The 19,434-nt window shown below is 38.3% G+C and overlaps 12 non-coding genes across 12 annotated transcripts; all 12 read right to left on the bottom strand.

Annotated features, from left to right (window-relative positions):
• Window positions 1–205: 205 nt before the first annotated feature.
• trnaa-ugc lies at window positions 206–277 on the bottom strand. Its single transcript has one exon. It is a non-coding gene; the product is annotated as a tRNA-Ala (tRNA).
• Window positions 278–1,764: 1,487 nt separating this feature from the next.
• Window positions 1,765–1,836, bottom strand: trnaa-cgc. The gene has a single exon. It is a non-coding gene; the product is annotated as a tRNA-Ala (tRNA).
• Window positions 1,837–3,505: 1,669 nt separating this feature from the next.
• On the bottom strand, window positions 3,506–3,577 carry trnaa-ugc. Its single transcript has one exon. It is a non-coding gene; the product is annotated as a tRNA-Ala (tRNA).
• Window positions 3,578–5,064: 1,487 nt separating this feature from the next.
• Window positions 5,065–5,136, bottom strand: trnaa-cgc. Its single transcript has one exon. It is a non-coding gene; the product is annotated as a tRNA-Ala (tRNA).
• Window positions 5,137–6,805: 1,669 nt separating this feature from the next.
• Window positions 6,806–6,877, bottom strand: trnaa-ugc. The gene has a single exon. It is a non-coding gene; the product is annotated as a tRNA-Ala (tRNA).
• A 3,049-nt stretch (window positions 6,878–9,926) lies between these two features.
• On the bottom strand, window positions 9,927–9,998 carry trnaa-ugc. The gene has a single exon. It is a non-coding gene; the product is annotated as a tRNA-Ala (tRNA).
• Window positions 9,999–11,858: 1,860 nt separating this feature from the next.
• trnaa-cgc lies at window positions 11,859–11,930 on the bottom strand. Its single transcript has one exon. It is a non-coding gene; the product is annotated as a tRNA-Ala (tRNA).
• A 394-nt stretch (window positions 11,931–12,324) lies between these two features.
• trnaa-ugc lies at window positions 12,325–12,396 on the bottom strand. The gene has a single exon. It is a non-coding gene; the product is annotated as a tRNA-Ala (tRNA).
• Window positions 12,397–13,884: 1,488 nt separating this feature from the next.
• trnaa-cgc lies at window positions 13,885–13,956 on the bottom strand. Its single transcript has one exon. It is a non-coding gene; the product is annotated as a tRNA-Ala (tRNA).
• A 394-nt stretch (window positions 13,957–14,350) lies between these two features.
• On the bottom strand, window positions 14,351–14,422 carry trnaa-ugc. Its single transcript has one exon. It is a non-coding gene; the product is annotated as a tRNA-Ala (tRNA).
• A 1,488-nt stretch (window positions 14,423–15,910) lies between these two features.
• trnaa-cgc lies at window positions 15,911–15,982 on the bottom strand. Its single transcript has one exon. It is a non-coding gene; the product is annotated as a tRNA-Ala (tRNA).
• Window positions 15,983–17,649: 1,667 nt separating this feature from the next.
• trnaa-ugc lies at window positions 17,650–17,721 on the bottom strand. The gene has a single exon. It is a non-coding gene; the product is annotated as a tRNA-Ala (tRNA).
• Window positions 17,722–19,434: the final 1,713 nt, after the last annotated feature.

Raw genomic sequence — 19,434 nt, 5'->3', positions numbered from 1 at the left:
CATTCATGTCCAACCTTTCAGGCAAAGTTGCCTTTTCAATCTAAACGCTCCTCTATAATCTTTTTGTTGGAAGTTTGAGTTTCCATATTCTGGAATGTAGTACTATTATAGAAGATGGCTTGTCTCACATCAACATTTGTATAGTGATGTATTATTTCTATTTATCATTGCTGCATCATCAGGTGCAATTGTGCATCTAAAACCATGGAGATGCCGGGGATTGAACCCGGGGCCTCATACATGCAAAGCATGCGCTCTACCACTGAGCTACATCCCCAGCACAAAGGTTGCAATTACCATATCAAAGATAACAAAGACGGACCATATATTTTAACTTCATGGTTGCATAACCATTTACGTAGTTGTAACACTGATTTTGCGGATCTAGAACCAGATATGCATCTACAGTGAATTTGTCAAAGTTCTGTAATCTGTATCAGAGTACTTAGTAAACATATGTTGGAGTGTAGGTATCAGAAAACCGTGGTGCAGAAACTATAGAGGAAGCAGTGGGGCCTGGGGAATGGGGGGAGGGGTTGAAATCGCGGGGTCAGCTCTCTCTATAGCAGTGGTCCCCAACCTTTTTTACCCATGAGCCATACTCAAGTATAAAATAATGTTGGAGAGCAACACAAGCATTCAAAAAGTTTCCTGGGCTTCCAAATAAGGGCTGTGATTGGGTATTGGTAGCCCCTATGTGGACTTGCAGCTAACAGGAGGTTCTGTTTGGCAGTATACATGTTTATGCAACTAAAGCTTGCCATTAAGCCTGGAATTAAAAAAAAAGCACCTGCTCGGAGGCAACTAGGAGCAACATCCAAGGGGTTGAAGAGCAACATGTTGCTCACGAGCTACTGGTTGGGGATCAATTCTCTATATCCACCCTGATGCAGGAGAATTTGGCTGCCAATGGTTATGGATGGGGTCGGAGTGGGCATTGGAACCCTTCAAAGATTCTTTTTTTGAATATGAGTTTTTCAAGGATATAAGGACGGTACACACCCCTCTTGAACTTAAGCTGTATACAGAAGGCTTGTGCTCAACTTAATGTTTGCCCTTAAATAAGAAATATCTATAGTTTTTGTTATTTCTGGCACTAAAGAGAAAAATAAATCCAGTTTTACTTTAAAATTTCCTAAATCTGATGAGTAGAAAAGTTGATAAAACATATTACCAATTCAATAAAAAGTCATCTGATAATTAACTATTTCCAGGTAAACTATACATTGTTTATTTCAAAATTGGCAAAAGAAGGGGGTTTGTGGGAGCACTCCAAGACTAAGTAAAAATATATAAGTACAATAAAAGTGCTACTGATCTAAGAAAACAAGAATACAAAAAAGAGGGGGACTGATCAATGCACATTCCCCAGTCCCCTGTTTCATAAGCAATTTTGACATGTCTCCTTTAAGCCATCTGCTGAGATGTTAACTGCATGGCAAATTACAGGTATTGTTCAAAAGTGTCTTTTCAATCCATATAGTCCGCCACAACCTTTCTGTTGGAAGTTTGTTCTGATACCAATATGTGCCATCTGACAACTTTTAGATTCTAGGCATCATTCATGTCCAACATTTCAGGCAAAGATGTCTTTTCAATCTAAACGCTCCACTATAATCTTTCTCTTGGAAGTTTGAGTTTCCATATTTAGGAAGGCAGGACTATTATAGAACATATCTTGTCTAACATCAACATTTGTATAGTGATGAATTATTTATATTTGTCATTGCTGCATCATCAGGTGCAAATGTGCATCTAAAACCATGGAGATGCCGGGGATTGAACCCGGGGCCTCATACATGCGAAGCATGCGCTCTACCACTGAGCTACATCCCCAGCACAATGGTTACAATTACCATATCAAAGATAACAAAGACTGACCATATATTTCAACTTCATGGTTGCACAACCGTTTACATAGTTGTAACACTGATTTTGTGGATCTAGAACCAGAAATGCATCTATAGTGAATTTGTCAAAGTTCTGTAATCTGTATCAGAGTACTTAGTAAACATATGTTGGACTGTAGGTATCAGAAATCCATGGTGCAGAAACCTTAGAGGAAGCAGTGGGACCTGGGGAATGGGGGGAGGGTTTGTAACCGTGGGGTCAGCTCTCCCTATAGCCACCCTGATGGAGGAGAATTTGGCTGCCAATGGTTATGGATGGGGTCTGAGTGGGCATTGGAACCCTTCAAAGATTCTTTTTTTGAAGGGGGCCTGGCGTATCATTGTTATGCCGATGGTAATCTGTTATCTTCTCAAAACTCTTGGTGGAAACTGTTGCATGTTAGTCATTTCTGCAGGACATTTGATGTACACCTGACAGAGTTTTTCAAAGATATAAGGACGGTACACACCCCTCTTGAACTTAAGCTGTATAAATAAGGCTTGTGCTCAACTTAATTTTTGCCCTTAAATAAGAAATATCTATAGTTGTTGTTATTTCTGGCACTAAAGAGAAAAATAAAACCAGTTTTACTTTAAAATTTCCTAAAACTGATGAGCAGAGAAGTTGATAAAACATATTACCAATTCACTAAAAAGTCATCTGATAATGAACTATTTCCAGGTAAAATATATATTGTTTATTTCAAAATTGGCAAAAGAAGGGGGCTTGTGGGAGCATTCCAAGGCTAACTAAAAATTATATGAGTACAATAAAAGTGCTACTGATCTAAGAATACAAGAATACAAAAAAGAGGGGAATTGATCAATGCACATTCCCCAGTCCCCTGTTTCATAAGCAATTTCATATCAATGCAAGTGCATGTAATTTCAAAAAAAGGGTTTTCTTTACAAAGTCTTGATCATAAAATTGGTAAGTCATCATACCATGTCAAGGTAAACTCCATATGGTGATCCTATTTACCGCTGGTCACCTCCTTGTATGGTAGCATTTCTTGTGATAAATGTCTCCTGAGACTTACCAATGTTGTTATTTTTTACTTTGCCTTGTACTGCTCCCACATCACCCTTTTGCATTTTTGTTCTATAGCAGAGTTATTTTGTTGGACCTTATGCTGCAGGCCAAGCTTGCACGATTGGAAGGAAAATAATTTAAATAATTTATATAGTGTAAGAAAAGTTTATTTTGCTCAACCAACATGATATGAAAATGGATTTGGAATTATTTCTTGGGGTCTCCTTTAAGCCATGTGCTGAGATGTTAACTGCATGGCAAATTACAGGTATTGTTCAAAGGTGTCTTTTCAATCCATATAGTCCACTACAACCTTTGTGTTGGAAGTTTGTTTTGATATCAATATGTGCCATCTGACAACGTTTACATTCTAGGCATCATTCATGTCCAACCTTTCAGGCAAAGTTGCCTTTTCAATCTAAACGCTCCTCTATAATCTTTTTGTTGGAAGTTTGAGTTTCCATATTCTGGAATGTAGTACTATTATAGAAGATGGCTTGTCTCACATCAACATTTGTATAGTGATGTATTATTTCTATTTATCATTGCTGCATCATCAGGTGCAATTGTGCATCTAAAACCATGGAGATGCCGGGGATTGAACCCGGGGCCTCATACATGCAAAGCATGCGCTCTACCACTGAGCTACATCCCCAGCACAAAGGTTGCAATTACCATATCAAAGATAACAAAGACGGACCATATATTTCAACTTCATGGTTGCATAACCATTTACGTAGTTGTAACACTGATTTTGCGGATCTAGAACCAGATATGCATCTACAGTGAATTTGTCAAAGTTCTGTAATCTGTATCAGAGTACTTAGTAAACATATGTTGGAGTGTAGGTATCAGAAAACCGTGGTGCAGAAACTATAGAGGAAGCAGTGGGGCCTGGGGAATGGGGGGAGGGGTTGAAATCGCGGGGTCAGCTCTCTCTATAGCAGTGGTCCCCAACCTTTTTTACCCATGAGCCATACTCAAGTATAAAATAATGTTGGAGAGCAACACAAGCATTCAAAAAGTTTCCTGGGCTTCCAAATAAGGGCTGTGATTGGGTATTGGTAGCCCCTATGTGGACTTGCAGCTAACAGGAGGTTCTGTTTGGCAGTATACATGTTTATGCAACTACAGCTTGCCATTAAGCCTGGAATTAAAAAAAAAGCACCTGCTCGGAGGCAACTAGGAGCAACATCCAAGGGGTTGAAGAGCAACATGTTGCTCACGAGCTACTGGTTGGGGATCAATTCTCTATATCCACCCTGATGCAGGAGAATTTGGCTGCCAATGGTTATGGATGGGGTCGGAGTGGGCATTGGAACCCTTCAAAGATTCTTTTTTTGAATATGAGTTTTTCAAGGATATAAGGACGGTACACACCCCTCTTGAACTTAAGCTGTATACAGAAGGCTTGTGCTCAACTTAATGTTTGCCCTTAAATAAGAAATATCTATAGTTTTTGTTATTTCTGGCACTAAAGAGAAAAATAAATCCAGTTTTACTTTAAAATTTCCTAAATCTGATGAGTAGAAAAGTTGATAAAACATATTACCAATTCAATAAAAAGTCATCTGATAATTAACTATTTCCAGGTAAACTATACATTGTTTATTTCAAAATTGGCAAAAGAAGGGGGTTTGTGGGAGCACTCCAAGACTAAGTAAAAATATATAAGTACAATAAAAGTGCTACTGATCTAAGAAAACAAGAATACAAAAAAGAGGGGGACTGATCAATGCACATTCCCCAGTCCCCTGTTTCATAAGCAATTTTGACATGTCTCCTTTAAGCCATCTGCTGAGATGTTAACTGCATGGCAAATTACAGGTATTGTTCAAAAGTGTCTTTTCAATCCATATAGTCCGCCACAACCTTTCTGTTGGAAGTTTGTTCTGATACCAATATGTGCCATCTGACAACTTTTAGATTCTAGGCATCATTCATGTCCAACATTTCAGGCAAAGATGTCTTTTCAATCTAAACGCTCCACTATAATCTTTCTCTTGGAAGTTTGAGTTTCCATATTTAGGAAGGCAGGACTATTATAGAACATATCTTGTCTAACATCAACATTTGTATAGTGATGAATTATTTATATTTGTCATTGCTGCATCATCAGGTGCAAATGTGCATCTAAAACCATGGAGATGCCGGGGATTGAACCCGGGGCCTCATACATGCGAAGCATGCGCTCTACCACTGAGCTACATCCCCAGCACAATGGTTACAATTACCATATCAAAGATAACAAAGACTGACCATATATTTCAACTTCATGGTTGCACAACCGTTTACATAGTTGTAACACTGATTTTGTGGATCTAGAACCAGAAATGCATCTATAGTGAATTTGTCAAAGTTCTGTAATCTGTATCAGAGTACTTAGTAAACATATGTTGGACTGTAGGTATCAGAAATCCACGGTGCAGAAACCTTAGAGGAAGCAGTGGGACCTGGGGAATGGGGGGAGGGTTTGTAACCGTGGGGTCAGCTCTCCCTATAGCCACCCTGATGGAGGAGAATTTGGCTGCCAATGGTTATGGATGGGGTCTGAGTGGGCATTGGAACCCTTCAAAGATTCTTTTTTTGAAGGGGGCCTGGCGTATCATTGTTATGCCGATGGTAATCTGTCATCTTCTCAAAATTCTTGGTGGAAACTGTTGCATGTTAGTCATTTCTGCAGGACATTTGATGTACACCTGACAGAGTTTTTCAAAGATATAAGGACGGTACACACCCCTCTTGAACTTAAGCTGTATAAATAAGGCTTGTGCTCAACTTAATTTTTGCCCTTAAATAAGAAATATCTATAGTTGTTGTTATTTCTGGCACTAAAGAGAAAAATAAAACCAGTTTTACTTTAAAATTTCCTAAAACTGATGAGCAGAGAAGTTGATAAAACATATTACCAATTCACTAAAAAGTCATCTGATAATGAACTATTTCCAGGTAAAATATATATTGTTTATTTCAAAATTGGCAAAAGAAGGGGGCTTGTGGGAGCATTCCAAGGCTAACTAAAAATTATATGAGTACAATAAAAGTGCTACTGATCTAAGAATACAAGAATACAAAAAAGAGGGGGATTGATCAATACACATTCCCCAGTCCCCTGTTTCATAAGCTATTTCGTATCAATGCAAGTGCATGTAATTTCAAAAAAAGGGTTTTCTTTACAAAGTCTTGATCATAAAATTGGTAAGTCATCATACCATGTCAAGGTAAACTCCATATGGTGATCCTATTTACCGCTGGTCACCTCCTTGTATGGTAGCATTTCTTGTGATAAATGTCTCCTGAGACTTACCAATGTTGTTATTTTTTACTTTGCCTTGTACTGCTGCCACATCACCCTTTTGCATTTTTGTTCTATAGCAGAGTTATTTTGTTGGACCTTATGCTGCAGGCCAAGCTTCCACGATATGAAGGAACAAAATTTAAATAATTTATATAGTGTAAGAAAAGTTTATTTTGCTCAACCAACATGATATGAAAATGGATTTGGAATTATTTCTTGGGGTCTCCTTTAAGCCATGTGCTGAGATGTTAACTGCATGGCAAATTACAGGTATTGTTCAAAGGTGTCTTTTCAATCCATATAGTCCAGTACAACCTTTGTGTTGGAAGTTTGTTTTGATATCAATATGTGCCATCTGACAACGTTTACATTCTAGGCATCATTCATGACCAACCTTTCAGGCAAAGTTGCCTTTTCAATCTAAATGCTCCTCTATAATCTTTTTGTTGGAAGTTTGAGTTTCCATATTCTGGAATGTAGTACTATTATAGAAGATGGCTTGTCTCACATCAACATTTGTATAGTGATGTATTATTTCTATTTATCATTGCTGCATCATCAGGTGCAATTGTGCATCTAAAACCATGGAGATGCCGGGGATTGAACCCGGGGCCTCATACATGCAAAGCATGCGCTCTACCACTGAGCTACATCCCCAGCACAAAGGTTGCAATTACCATATCAAAGATAACAAAGACTGATCATACAATTCTATACAAAGTCGGGAGTCCATATTATTATCAAACCAAGCCCACGGGACTCGCCCATTTCAAAAGGGCCATCAACTATAGAAAAATTTATATCAAAAAATGATATAAGTCCCAAAGCTTTCTTCAAGTAAAAAATATTAATTTATTGAAGTACATTTTAAAAGAATTATAGCTGGTACATACTACCCCCCATATCCCACCTTACGCGTTTCGCACCCTCCGGCGCTTAGTCATAGGTGTGTCTGACCATGTACCAGCTATAATTCTTTTAAAATGTACTTCAATAAATTAATATTTTTTACTTGAAGAAAGCTTTGGGACTTATATCATTTTTTGATATAAATTTTTCTATAAAGACTGATCATAAATTTCAACTTCATGGTTGCATAACCGTTTACATAGTTGTAACACTGATTTTGTGGATTTAGAACCAGATATGCATCTATAGTGAATTTGTCAAAGTTCTGTAATCTGTATCAGAGTACTTAGTAAACATATGTTGGAGTATAGGTATCAGAAAACCGTGGTTCAGAAACTTTAGAGGAAGCAGTGGGGCCTGGGGAATGGGGGGAGGGGTTGAAATCGCGGGGTCAGCTCTCTCTATAGCAGTGGTCCCCAAACTTTTTTACCCATGAGCCATTCTCAAGTATAAAATAATGTTGGAGAGCAACACAAGCATTCAAAAAGTTTCCTGGGCTTCCAAATAAGGGCTGTGATTGGGTATTGGTAGCCCCTATGTGGACTTGCAGCCAACAGGAGGTTCTGTTTGGCAGTATACATGTTTATGCAACTAAGGCTTGCCTTTAAGCCTGGAATTAAAAAAAAAGCACCTGCTTGGAGGCACCTAGGAGCAACATCCAAGGGGTTGAAGAGCAACATGTTGCTCACGAGCTACTGGTTGGGGATCAATTCTCTATATCCACCCTGATGCAGGAGAATTTGGCTGCCAATGGTTATGGATGGGGTCGGAGTGGGCATTGGAACCCTTCAAAGATTCTTTTTTTGAATATGAGTTTTTCAAGGATATAAGGACGGTACACACCCCTCTTGAACTTAAGCTGTATACAGAAGGCTTGTGCTCAACTTAATGTTTGCCCTTAAATAAGAAATATCTATAGTTTTTGTTATTTCTGGCACTAAAGAGAAAAATAAATCCAGTTTTACTTTAAAATGTCCTAAATCTGATGAGTAGAAAGGTTGATAAAACATATTACCAATTCAATAAAAAGTCATCTGATAATTAACTATTTACAGGTAAACTATACATTGTTTATTTCAAAATTGGCAAAAGAAGGGGGTTTGTGGGAGCACTCCAAGGCTAAGTAAAAATATATAAGTACAATAAAAGTGCTACTGATCTAAGAAAACAAGAATACAAAAAAGAGGGGGACTGATCAATGCACATTCCCCATTCCCCTGTTTCATAAGCAATTTTGACTCCTTTAAGCCATCTGCTGAGATGTTAACTGCATGGCAAATTACAGGTATTGCTCCCAGGTGTCTTTTCAATCCATATAGTCCACCACAACCTTTCTGTTGGAAGTTTGTTCTGATACCAATATGTGCCATCTGACAACTTTTAGATTCTAGGCATCATTCATGTCCAACATTTCAGGCAAAGATGTCTTTTCAATCTAAACGCTCCACTATAATCTTTCTCTTTGAAGTTTGAGTTTCCATATTTAGGAAGGCAGGACTATTATAGAACATATTTTGTATCATTGTTATGCCGATGGTAATCTGTCATCTTCTCAAAATTCTTGGTGGCAACTGTTGCATGTTAGTAATTTCTGCAGGACATTTGATGTACACCTGACAGAGTTTTTCAAAGATATAAGGACGGTACACACCCCTCTTGAACTTAAGCTGTGTAAATAAGGCTTGTGCTCAACTTACTTTTTGCCCTTAAATAAGAAATATCTATTGTTGTTGTAATTTCTGGCACTAAAGAGAAAAATAAAACCAGTTTTACTTTAAAATTTCCTAAAACTGATGAGCAGAGAAGTTGATAAAACATATTACCAATTCACTAAAAAGTCATCTGATAATGAACTATTTCCAGGTAAAATATATATTGTTTATTTCAAAATTGGCAAAAGAAGGGGGCTTGTGGGAGCATTCCAAGGCTAACTAAAAATTATATGAGTACAATAAAAGTGCTACTGATCTAAGAATACAAGAATACAAAAAAGAGGGGAATTGATCAATGCACATTCCCCAGTCCCCTGTTTCATAAGCAATTTCATATCAATGCAAGTGCATGTAATTTCAAAAAAAGGGTTTTCTTTACAAAGTCTTGATCATAAAATTGGTAAGTCATCATACCATGTCAAGGTAAACTCCATATGGTGATCCTATTTACCGCTGGTCACCTCCTTGTATGGTAGCATTTCTTGTGATAAATGTCTCCTGAGACTTACCAATGTTGTTATTTTTTACTTTGCCTTGTACTGCTCCCACATCACCCTTTTGCATTTTTGTTCTATAGCAGAGTTATTTTGTTGGACCTTATGCTGCAGGCCAAGCTTCCACGATATGAAGGAACAACATTTAAATAATTTATATAGTGTATGAAAAGTTTATTTTGCTCAACCAACATGATATGAAAATGGATTTGGAATTATTTCTTGGGGTCTCCTTTAAGCCATGTGCTGAGATGTTAACTGCATGGCAAATTACAGGTATTGTTCAAAGGTGTCTTTTCAATCCATATAGTCCACTACAACCTTTGTGTTGGAAGTTTGTTTTGATATTAATATGTGCCATCTGACAACGTTTACATTCTAGGCATCATTCATGTCCAACCTTTCAGGCAAAGTTGCCTTTTCAATCTAAACGCTCCTCTATAATCTTTTTGTTGGAAGTTTGAGTTTCCATATTCTGGAATGTAGTACTATTATAGAAGATGGCTTGTCTCACATCAACATTTGTATAGTGATGTATTATTTCTATTTATCATTGCTGCATCATCAGGTGCAATTGTGCATCTAAAACCATGGAGATGCCGGGGATTGAACCCGGGGCCTCATACATGCAAAGCATGCGCTCTACCACTGAGCTACATCCCCAGCACAAAGGTTGCAATTACCATATCAAAGATAACAAAGACGGACCATATATTTCAACTTCATGGTTGCATAACCATTTACGTAGTTGTAACACTGATTTTGCGGATCTAGAACCAGATATGCATCTACAGTGAATTTGTCAAAGTTCTGTAATCTGTATCAGAGTACTTAGTAAACATATGTTGGAGTGTAGGTATCAGAAAACCGTGGTGCAGAAACTATAGAGGAAGCAGTGGGGCCTGGGGAATGGGGGGAGGGGTTGAAATCGCGGGGTCAGCTCTCTCTATAGCAGTGGTCCCCAACCTTTTTTACCCATGAGCCATACTCAAGTATAAAATAATGTTGGAGAGCAACACAAGCATTCAAAAAGTTTCCTGGGCTTCCAAATAAGTTCCACACAGAATTAGAGTGCTCACCTGAACGTAATTACCCTCTCGGGTGCCGGGTGCTAAACAGTCCACAGGACCTCCTGCTCAAGGTCCAAATAACTCGAACATCCAAAGAAAACTGTAGCACACCGATCAAACTTGTCTTGTGAAGAAAAGTGTTTTTATTGGCTCACGGCAGACATAAAGTTTGGCAACGTTCAACGTTCTTTGGTATTTAACACAGTACTTTGAATGTAAGTTTAGGCTTGATAAAGGGCCCTGCGTGGCCCGAAACGTTGCCAAACTTTATGTCTGCCGTGAGCCAATAAAAACACTTTTCTTCACAAGACAAGTTTGATCGGTGTGCTACAGTTTTCTTTGGGCTTCCAAATAAGGGCTGTGATTGGGTATTGGTAGCCCCTATGTGGACTTGCAGCTAACAGGAGGTTCTGTTTGGCAGTATACATGTTTATGCAACTACAGCTTGCCATTAAGCCTGGAATTAATAAAAGAAGCACCTGCTCGGAGGCAACTAGGAGCAACATCCAAGGGGTTGAAGAGCAACATGTTGCTCACGAGCTACTGGTTGGGGATCAATTCACTATATCCACCCTGATGCAGGAGAATTTGGCTGCCAATGGTTATGGATGGGGTCGGAGTGGGCATTGGAACCCTTCAAAGATTCTTTTTTTTAATATGAGTTTTTCAAGGATATAAGGACGGTACACACCCCTCTTGAACTTAAGCTGTATACAGAAGGCTTGTGCTCAACTTAATGTTTGCCCTTAAATAAGAAATATCTATAGTTTTTGTTATTTCTGGCACTAAAGAGAAAAATAAATCCAGTTTTACTTTAAAATTTCCTAAATCTGATGAGTAGAAAAGTTGATAAAACATATTACCAATTCAATAAAAAGTCATCTGATAATTAACTATTTCCAGGTAAACTATACATTGTTTATTTCAAAATTGGCAAAAGAAGGGGGTTTGTGGGAGCACTCCAAGACTAAGTAAAAATATATAAGTACAATAAAAGTGCTACTGATCTAAGAAAACAAGAATACAAAAAAGAGGGGGACTGATCAATGCACATTCCCCAGTCCCCTGTTTCATAAGCAATTTTGACATGTCTCCTTTAAGCCATCTGCTGAGATGTTAACTGCATGGCAAATTACAGGTATTGTTCAAAAGTGTCTTTTCAATCCATATAGTCCGCCACAACCTTTCTGTTGGAAGTTTGTTCTGATACCAATATGTGCCATCTGACAACTTTTAGATTCTAGGCATCATTCATGTCCAACATTTCAGGCAAAGATGTCTTTTCAATCTAAACGCTCCACTATAATCTTTCTCTTGGAAGTTTGAGTTTCCATATTTAGGAAGGCAGGACTATTATAGCACATATCTTGTCTAACATCAACATTTGTATAGTGATGAATTATTTATATTTGTCATTGCTGCATGATCAGGTGCAAATGTGCATCTAAAACCATGGAGATGCCGGGGATTGAACCCGGGGCCTCATACATGCGAAGCATGCGCTCTACCACTGAGCTACATCCCCAGCACAATGGATTTGGAATTATTTCTTGGGGTCTCCTTTAAGCCATGTGCTGAGATGTTAACTGCATGGCAAATTACAGGTATTGTTCAAAGGTGTCTTTTCAATCCATATAGTCCACTACAACCTTTGTGTTGGAAGTTTGTTTTGATATCAATATGTGCCATCTGACAACGTTTACATTCTAGGCATCATTCATGTCCAACCTTTCAGGCAAAGTTGCCTTTTCAATCTAAACGCTCCTCTATAATCTTTTTGTTGGAAGTTTGAGTTTCCATATTCTGGAATGTAGTACTAATATAGAAGATGGCTTGTCTCACATCAACATTTGTATAGTGATGTATTATTTCTATTTATCATTGCTGCATCATTAGGTGCAATTGTGCATCTTAAACCATGGAGATGCCGGGGATTGAACCCGGGGCCTCATACATGCAAAGCATGCGCTCTACCACTGAGCTACATCCCCAGCACAAAGGTTGCAATTACCATATCAAAGATAACAAAGACGGACCATATATTTCAACTTCATGGTTGCATAACCATTTACGTAGTTGTAACACTGATTTTGCGGATCTAGAACCAGATATGCATCTACAGTGAATTTGTCAAAGTTCTGTAATCTGTATCAGAGTACTTAGTAAACATATGTTGGAGTGTAGGTATCAGAAAACCGTGGTGCAGAAACTATAGAGGAAGCAGTGGGGCCTGGGGAATGGGGGGAGGGGTTGAAATCGCGGGGTCAGCTCTCTCTATAGCAGTGGTCCCCAACCTTTTTTACCCATGAGCCATACTCAAGTATAAAATAATGTTGGAGAGCAACACAAGCATTCAAAAAGTTTCCTGGGCTTCCAAATAAGGGCTGTGATTGGGTATTGGTAGCCCCTATGTGGACTTGCAGCTAACAGGAGGTTCTGTTTGGCAGTATACATGTTTATGCAACTACAGCTTGCCATTAAGCCTGGAATTAATAAAAGAAGCACCTGCTCGGAGGCAACTAGGAGCAACATCCAAGGGGTTGAAGAGCAACATGTTGCTCACGAGCTACTGGTTGGGGATCAATTCTCTATATCCACCCTGATGCAGGAGAATTTGGCTGCCAATGGTTATGGATGGGGTCGGAGTGGGCATTGGAACCCTTCAAAGATTCTTTTTTTGAATATGAGTTTTTCAAGGATATAAGGACGGTACACACCCCTCTTGAACTTAAGCTGTATACAGAAGGCTTGTGCTCAACTTAATGTTTGCCCTTAAATAAGAAATATCTATAGTTTTTGTTATTTCTGGCACTAAAGAGAAAAATAAATCCAGTTTTACTTTAAAATTTCCTAAATCTGATGAGTAGAAAAGTTGATAAAACATATTAACAATTCAATAAAAAGTCATCTGATAATTAACTATTTCCAGGTAAACTATACATTGTTTATTTCAAAATTGGCAAAAGAAGGGGGTTTGTGGGAGCACTCCAAGACTAAGTAAAAATATATAAGTACAATAAAAGTGCTACTGATCTAAGAAAACAAGAATACAAAAAAGAGGGGGACTGATCAATGCACATTCCCCAGTCCCCTGTTTCATAAGCAATTTTGACATGTCTCCTTTAAGCCATCTGCTGAGATGTTAACTGCATGGCAAATTACAGGTATTGTTCAAAAGTGTCTTTTCAATCCATATAGTCCGCCACAACCTTTCTGTTGGAAGTTTGTTCTGATACCAATATGTGCCATCTGACAACTTTTAGATTCTAGGCATCATTCATGTCCAACATTTCAGGCAAAGATGTCTTTTCAATCTAAACGCTCCACTATAATCTTTCTCTTGGAAGTTTGAGTTTCCATATTTAGGAAGGCAGGACTATTATAGCACATATCTTGTCTAACATCAACATTTGTATAGTGATGAATTATTTATATTTGTCATTGCTGCATGATCAGGTGCAAATGTGCATCTAAAACCATGGAGATGCCGGGGATTGAACCCGGGGCCTCATACATGCGAAGCATGCGCTCTACCACTGAGCTACATCCCCAGCACAATGGATTTGGAATTATTTCTTGGGGTCTCCTTTAAGCCATGTGCTGAGATGTTAACTGCATGGCAAATTACAGGTATTGTTCAAAGGTGTCTTTTCAATCCATATAGTCCACTACAACCTTTGTGTTGGAAGTTTGTTTTGATATCAATATGTGCCATCTGACAACGTTTACATTCTAGGCATCATTCATGTCCAACCTTTCAGGCAAAGTTGCCTTTTCAATCTAAACGCTCCTCTATAATCTTTTTGTTGGAAGTTTGAGTTTCCATATTCTGGAATGTAGTACTAATATAGAAGATGGCTTGTCTCACATCAACATTTGTATAGTGATGTATTATTTCTATTTATCATTGCTGCATCATTAGGTGCAATTGTGCATCTTAAACCATGGAGATGCCGGGGATTGAACCCGGGGCCTCATACATGCAAAGCATGCGCTCTACCACTGAGCTACATCCCCAGCACAAAGGTTGCAATTACCATATCAAAGATAACAAAGACGGACCATATATTTCAACTTCATGGTTGCATAACCATTTACGTAGTTGTAACACTGATTTTGCGGATCTAGAACCAGATATGCATCTACAGTGAATTTGTCAAAGTTCTGTAATCTGTATCAGAGTACTTAGTAAACATATGTTGGAGTGTAGGTATCAGAAAACCGTGGTGCAGAAACTATAGAGGAAGCAGTGGGGCCTGGGGAATGGGGGGAGGGGTTGAAATCGCGGGGTCAGCTCTCTCTATAGCAGTGGTCCCCAACCTTTTTTACCCATGAGCCATACTCAAGTATAAAATAATGTTGGAGAGCAACACAAGCATTCAAAAAGTTTCCTGGGCTTCCAAATAAGGGCTGTGATTGGGTATTGGTAGCCCCTATGTGGACTTGCAGCTAACAGGAGGTTCTGTTTGGCAGTATACATGTTTATGCAACTACAGCTTGCCATTAAGCCTGGAATTAATAAAAGAAGCACCTGCTCGGAGGCAACTAGGAGCAACATCCAAGGGGTTGAAGAGCAACATGTTGCTCACGAGCTACTGGTTGGGGATCAATTCTCTATATCCACCCTGATGCAGGAGAATTTGGCTGCCAATGGTTATGGATGGGGTCGGAGTGGGCATTGGAACCCTTCAAAGATTCTTTTTTTGAATATGAGTTTTTCAAGGATATAAGGACGGTACACACCCCTCTTGAACTTAAGCTGTATACAGAAGGCTTGTGCTCAACTTAATGTTTGCCCTTAAATAAGAAATATCTATAGTTTTTGTTATTTCTGGCACTAAAGAGAAAAATAAATCCAGTTTTACTTTAAAATTTCCTAAATCTGATGAGTAGAAAAGTTGATAAAACATATTAACAATTCAATAAAAAGTCATCTGATAATTAACTATTTCCAGGTAAACTATACATTGTTTATTTCAAAATTGGCAAAAGAAGGGGGTTTGTGGGAGCACTCCAAGACTAAGTAAAAATATATAAGTACAATAAAAGTGCTACTGATCTAAGAAAACAAGAATACAAAAAAGAGGGGGACTGATCAATGCACATTCCCCAGTCCCCTGTTTCATAAGCAATTTTGACATGTCTCCTTTAAGCCATCTGCTGAGATGTTAACTGCATGGCAAATTACAGGTATTGTTCAAAAGTGTCTTTTCAATCCATATAGTCCGCCACAACCTTTCTGTTGGAAGTTTGTTCTGATACCAATATGTGCCATCTGACAACTTTTAGATTCTAGGCATCATTCATGTCCAACATTTCAGGCAAAGATGTCTTTTCAATCTAAACGCTCCACTATAATCTTTCTCTTGGAAGTTTGAGTTTCCATATTTAGGAAGGCAGGACTATTATAGAACATATCTTGTCTAACATCAACATTTGTATAGTGATGAATTATTTATATTTGTCATTGCTGCATGATCAGGTGCAAATGTGCATCTAAAACCATGGAGATGCCAGGGATTGAACCCGGGGCCTCATACATGCGAAGCATGCGCTCTACCACTGAGCTACATCCCCAGCACAATGGTTACAATTACCATATCAAAGATAACAAAGACTGACCATATATTTCAACTTCATGGTTGCACAACCGTTTACATAGTTGTAACACTGATTTTGTGGATCTAGAACCAGAAATGCATCTATAGTGAATTTGTCAAAGTTCTGTAATCTGTATCAGAGTACTTAGTAAACATATGTTGGACTGTAGGTATCAGAAATCCACGGTGCAGAAACCTTAGAGGAAGCAGTGGGACCTGGGGAATGGGGGGAGGGTTTGTAACCGTGGGGTCAGCTCTCCCTATAGCCACCCTGATGGAGGAGAATTTGGCTGCCAATGGTTATGGATGGGGTCTGAGTGGGCATTGGAACCCTTCAAAGATTCTTTTTTTGAAGGGGGCCTGGCGTATCATTGTTATGCCGATGGTAATCTGTCATCTTCTCAAAATTCTTGGTGGAAACTGTTGCATGTTAGTCATTTCTGCAGGAAATTTGATGTACACCTGACAGAGTTTTTCAAAGATATAAGGACGGTACACACCCCTCTTGAACTTAAGCTGTATAAATAAGGCTTGTGCTCAACTTAATTTTTGCCCTTAAATAAGAAATATCTATAGTTGTTGTTATTTCTGGCACTAAAGAGAAAAATAAAACCAGTTTTACTTTAAAATTTCCTAAAACTGATGAGCAGAGAAGTTGATAAAACATATTACCAATTCACTAAAAAGTCATCTGATAATGAACTATTTCCAGGTAAAATATATATTGTTTATTTCAAAATTGGCAAAAGAAGGGGGCTTGTGGGAGCATTCCAAGGCTAACTAAAAATTATATGAGTACAATAAAAGTGCTACTGATCTAAGAATACAAGAATACAAAAAGAGGGGGATTGATCAATACACATTCCCCAGTCCCCTGTTTCATAAGCTATTTCGTATCAATGCAAGTGCATGTAATTTCAAAAAAAGGGTTTTCTTTACAAAGTCTTGATCATAAAATTGGTAAGTCATCATACCATGTCAAGGTACACTCCATATGGTGATCCTATTTACCGCTGGTCACCTCCTTGTATGGTAGCATTTCTTGTGATAAATGTCTCCTGAGACTTACCAATGTTGTTATTTTTTACTTTGCCTTGTACTGCTGCCACATCACCCTTTTGCATTTTTGTTCTATAGCAGAGTTATTTTGTTGGACCTTATGCTGCAGGCCAAGCTTCCACGATATGAAGGAACAAAATTTAAATAATTTATATAGTGTAAGAAAAGTTTATTTTGCTCAACCAACATGATATGAAAATGGATTTGGAATTATTTCTTGGGGTCTCCTTTAAGCCATGTGCTGAGATGTTAACTGCATGGCAAATTACAGGTATTGTTCAAAGGTGTCTTTTCAATCCATATAGTCCAGTACAACCTTTGTGTTGGAAGTTTGTTTTGATATCAATATGTGCCATCTGACAACGTTTACATTCTAGGCATCATTCATGACCAACCTTTCAGGCAAAGTTGCCTTTTCAATCTAAATGCTCCTCTATAATCTTTTGTTGGAAGTTTGAGTTTCCATATTCTGGAATGTAGTACTATTATAGAAGATGGCTTGTCTCACATCAACATTTGTATAGTGATGTATTATTTCTATTTATCATTGCTGCATCATCAGGTGCAATTGTGCATCTAAAACCATGGAGATGCCGGGGATTGAACCCGGGGCCTCATACATGCAAAGCATGCGCTCTACCACTGAGCTACATCCCCAGCACAAAGGTTGCAATTACCATATCAAAGATAACAAAGACTGATCATACAATTCTATACAAAGTCGGGAGTCCATATTATTATCAAACCAAGCCCACGGGACTCGCCCATTTCAAAAGGGCCATCAACTATAGAAAAATTTATATCAAAAAATGATATAAGTCCCAAAGCTTTCTTCAAGTAAAAAATATTAATTTATTGAAGTACATTTTAAAAGAATTATAGCTGGTACATACTACCCCCCATATCCCACCTTACGCGTTTCGCACCCTCCGGCGCTTAGTCATAGGTGTGTCTGACCATGTACCAGCTATAATTCTTTTAAAATGTACTTCAATAAATTAATATTTTTTACTTGAAGAAAGCTTTGGGACTTATATCATTTTTTGATATAAATTTTTCTATAAAGACTGATCATAAATTTCAACTTCATGGTTGCATAACCGTTTACATAGTTGTAACACTGATTTTGTGGATTTAGAACCAGATATGCATCTATAGTGAATTTGTCAAAGTTCTGTAATCTGTATCAGAGTACTTAGTAAACATATGTTGGAGTATAGGTATCAGAAAACCGTGGTTCAGAAACTTTAGAGGAAGCAGTGGGGCCTGGGGAATGGGGGGAGGGGTTGAAATCGCGGGGTCAGCTCTCTCTATAGCAGTGGTCCCCAAACTTTTTTACCCATGAGCCATTCTCAAGTATAAAATAATGTTGGAGAGCAACACAAGCATTCAAAAAGTTTCCTGGGCTTCCAAATAAGGGCTGTGATTGGGTATTGGTAGCCCCTATGTGGACTTGCAGCCAACAGGAGGTTCTGTTTGGCAGTATACATGTTTATGCAACTAAGGCTTGCCTTTAAGCCTGGAATTAAAAAAAAGCACCTGCTTGGAGGCACCTAGGAGCAACATCCAAGGGGTTGAAGAGCAACATGTTGCTCACGAGCTACTGGTTGGGGATCAATTCTCTATATCCACCCTGATGCAGGAGAATTTGGCTGCCAATGGTTATGGATGGGGTCGGAGTGGGCATTGGAACCCTTCAAAGATTCTTTTTTTGAATATGAGTTTTTCAAGGATATAAGGACGGTACACACCCCTCTTGAACTTAAGCTGTATACAGAAGGCTTGTGCTCAACTTAATGTTTGCCCTTAAATAAGAAATATCTATAGTTTTTGTTATTTCTGGCACTAAAGAGAAAAATAAATCCAGTTTTACTTTAAAATGTCCTAAATCTGATGAGTAGAAAGGTTGATAAAACATATTACCAATTCAATAAAAAGTCATCTGATAATTAACTATTTACAGGTAAACTATACATTGTTTATTTCAAAATTGGCAAAAGAAGGGGGTTTGTGGGAGCACTCCAAGGCTAAGTAAAAATATATAAGTACAATAAAAGTGCTACTGATCTAAGAAAACAAGAATACAAAAAAGAGGGGGACTGATCAATGCACATTCCCCATTCCCCTGTTTCATAAGCAATTTTGACTCCTTTAAGCCATCTGCTGAGATGTTAACTGCATGGCAAATTACAGGTATTGCTCCCAGGTGTCTTTTCAATCCATATAGTCCACCACAACCTTTCTGTTGGAAGTTTGTTCTGATACCAATATGTGCCATCTGACAACTTTTAGATTCTAGGCATCATTCATGTCCAACATTTCAGGCAAAGATGTCTTTTCAATCTAAACGCTCCACTATAATCTTTCTCT

The sequence above is a fragment of the Xenopus laevis genome, chromosome 4L, assembly GCF_017654675.1.
Source record: "Xenopus laevis strain J_2021 chromosome 4L, Xenopus_laevis_v10.1, whole genome shotgun sequence".
Classification (NCBI taxonomy): Eukaryota; Metazoa; Chordata; class Amphibia; order Anura; family Pipidae; genus Xenopus; species Xenopus laevis.
The sequence above is the reverse complement of the archived record's forward strand: the minus strand, read 5'-3'. Positions and strand labels throughout refer to the sequence as shown.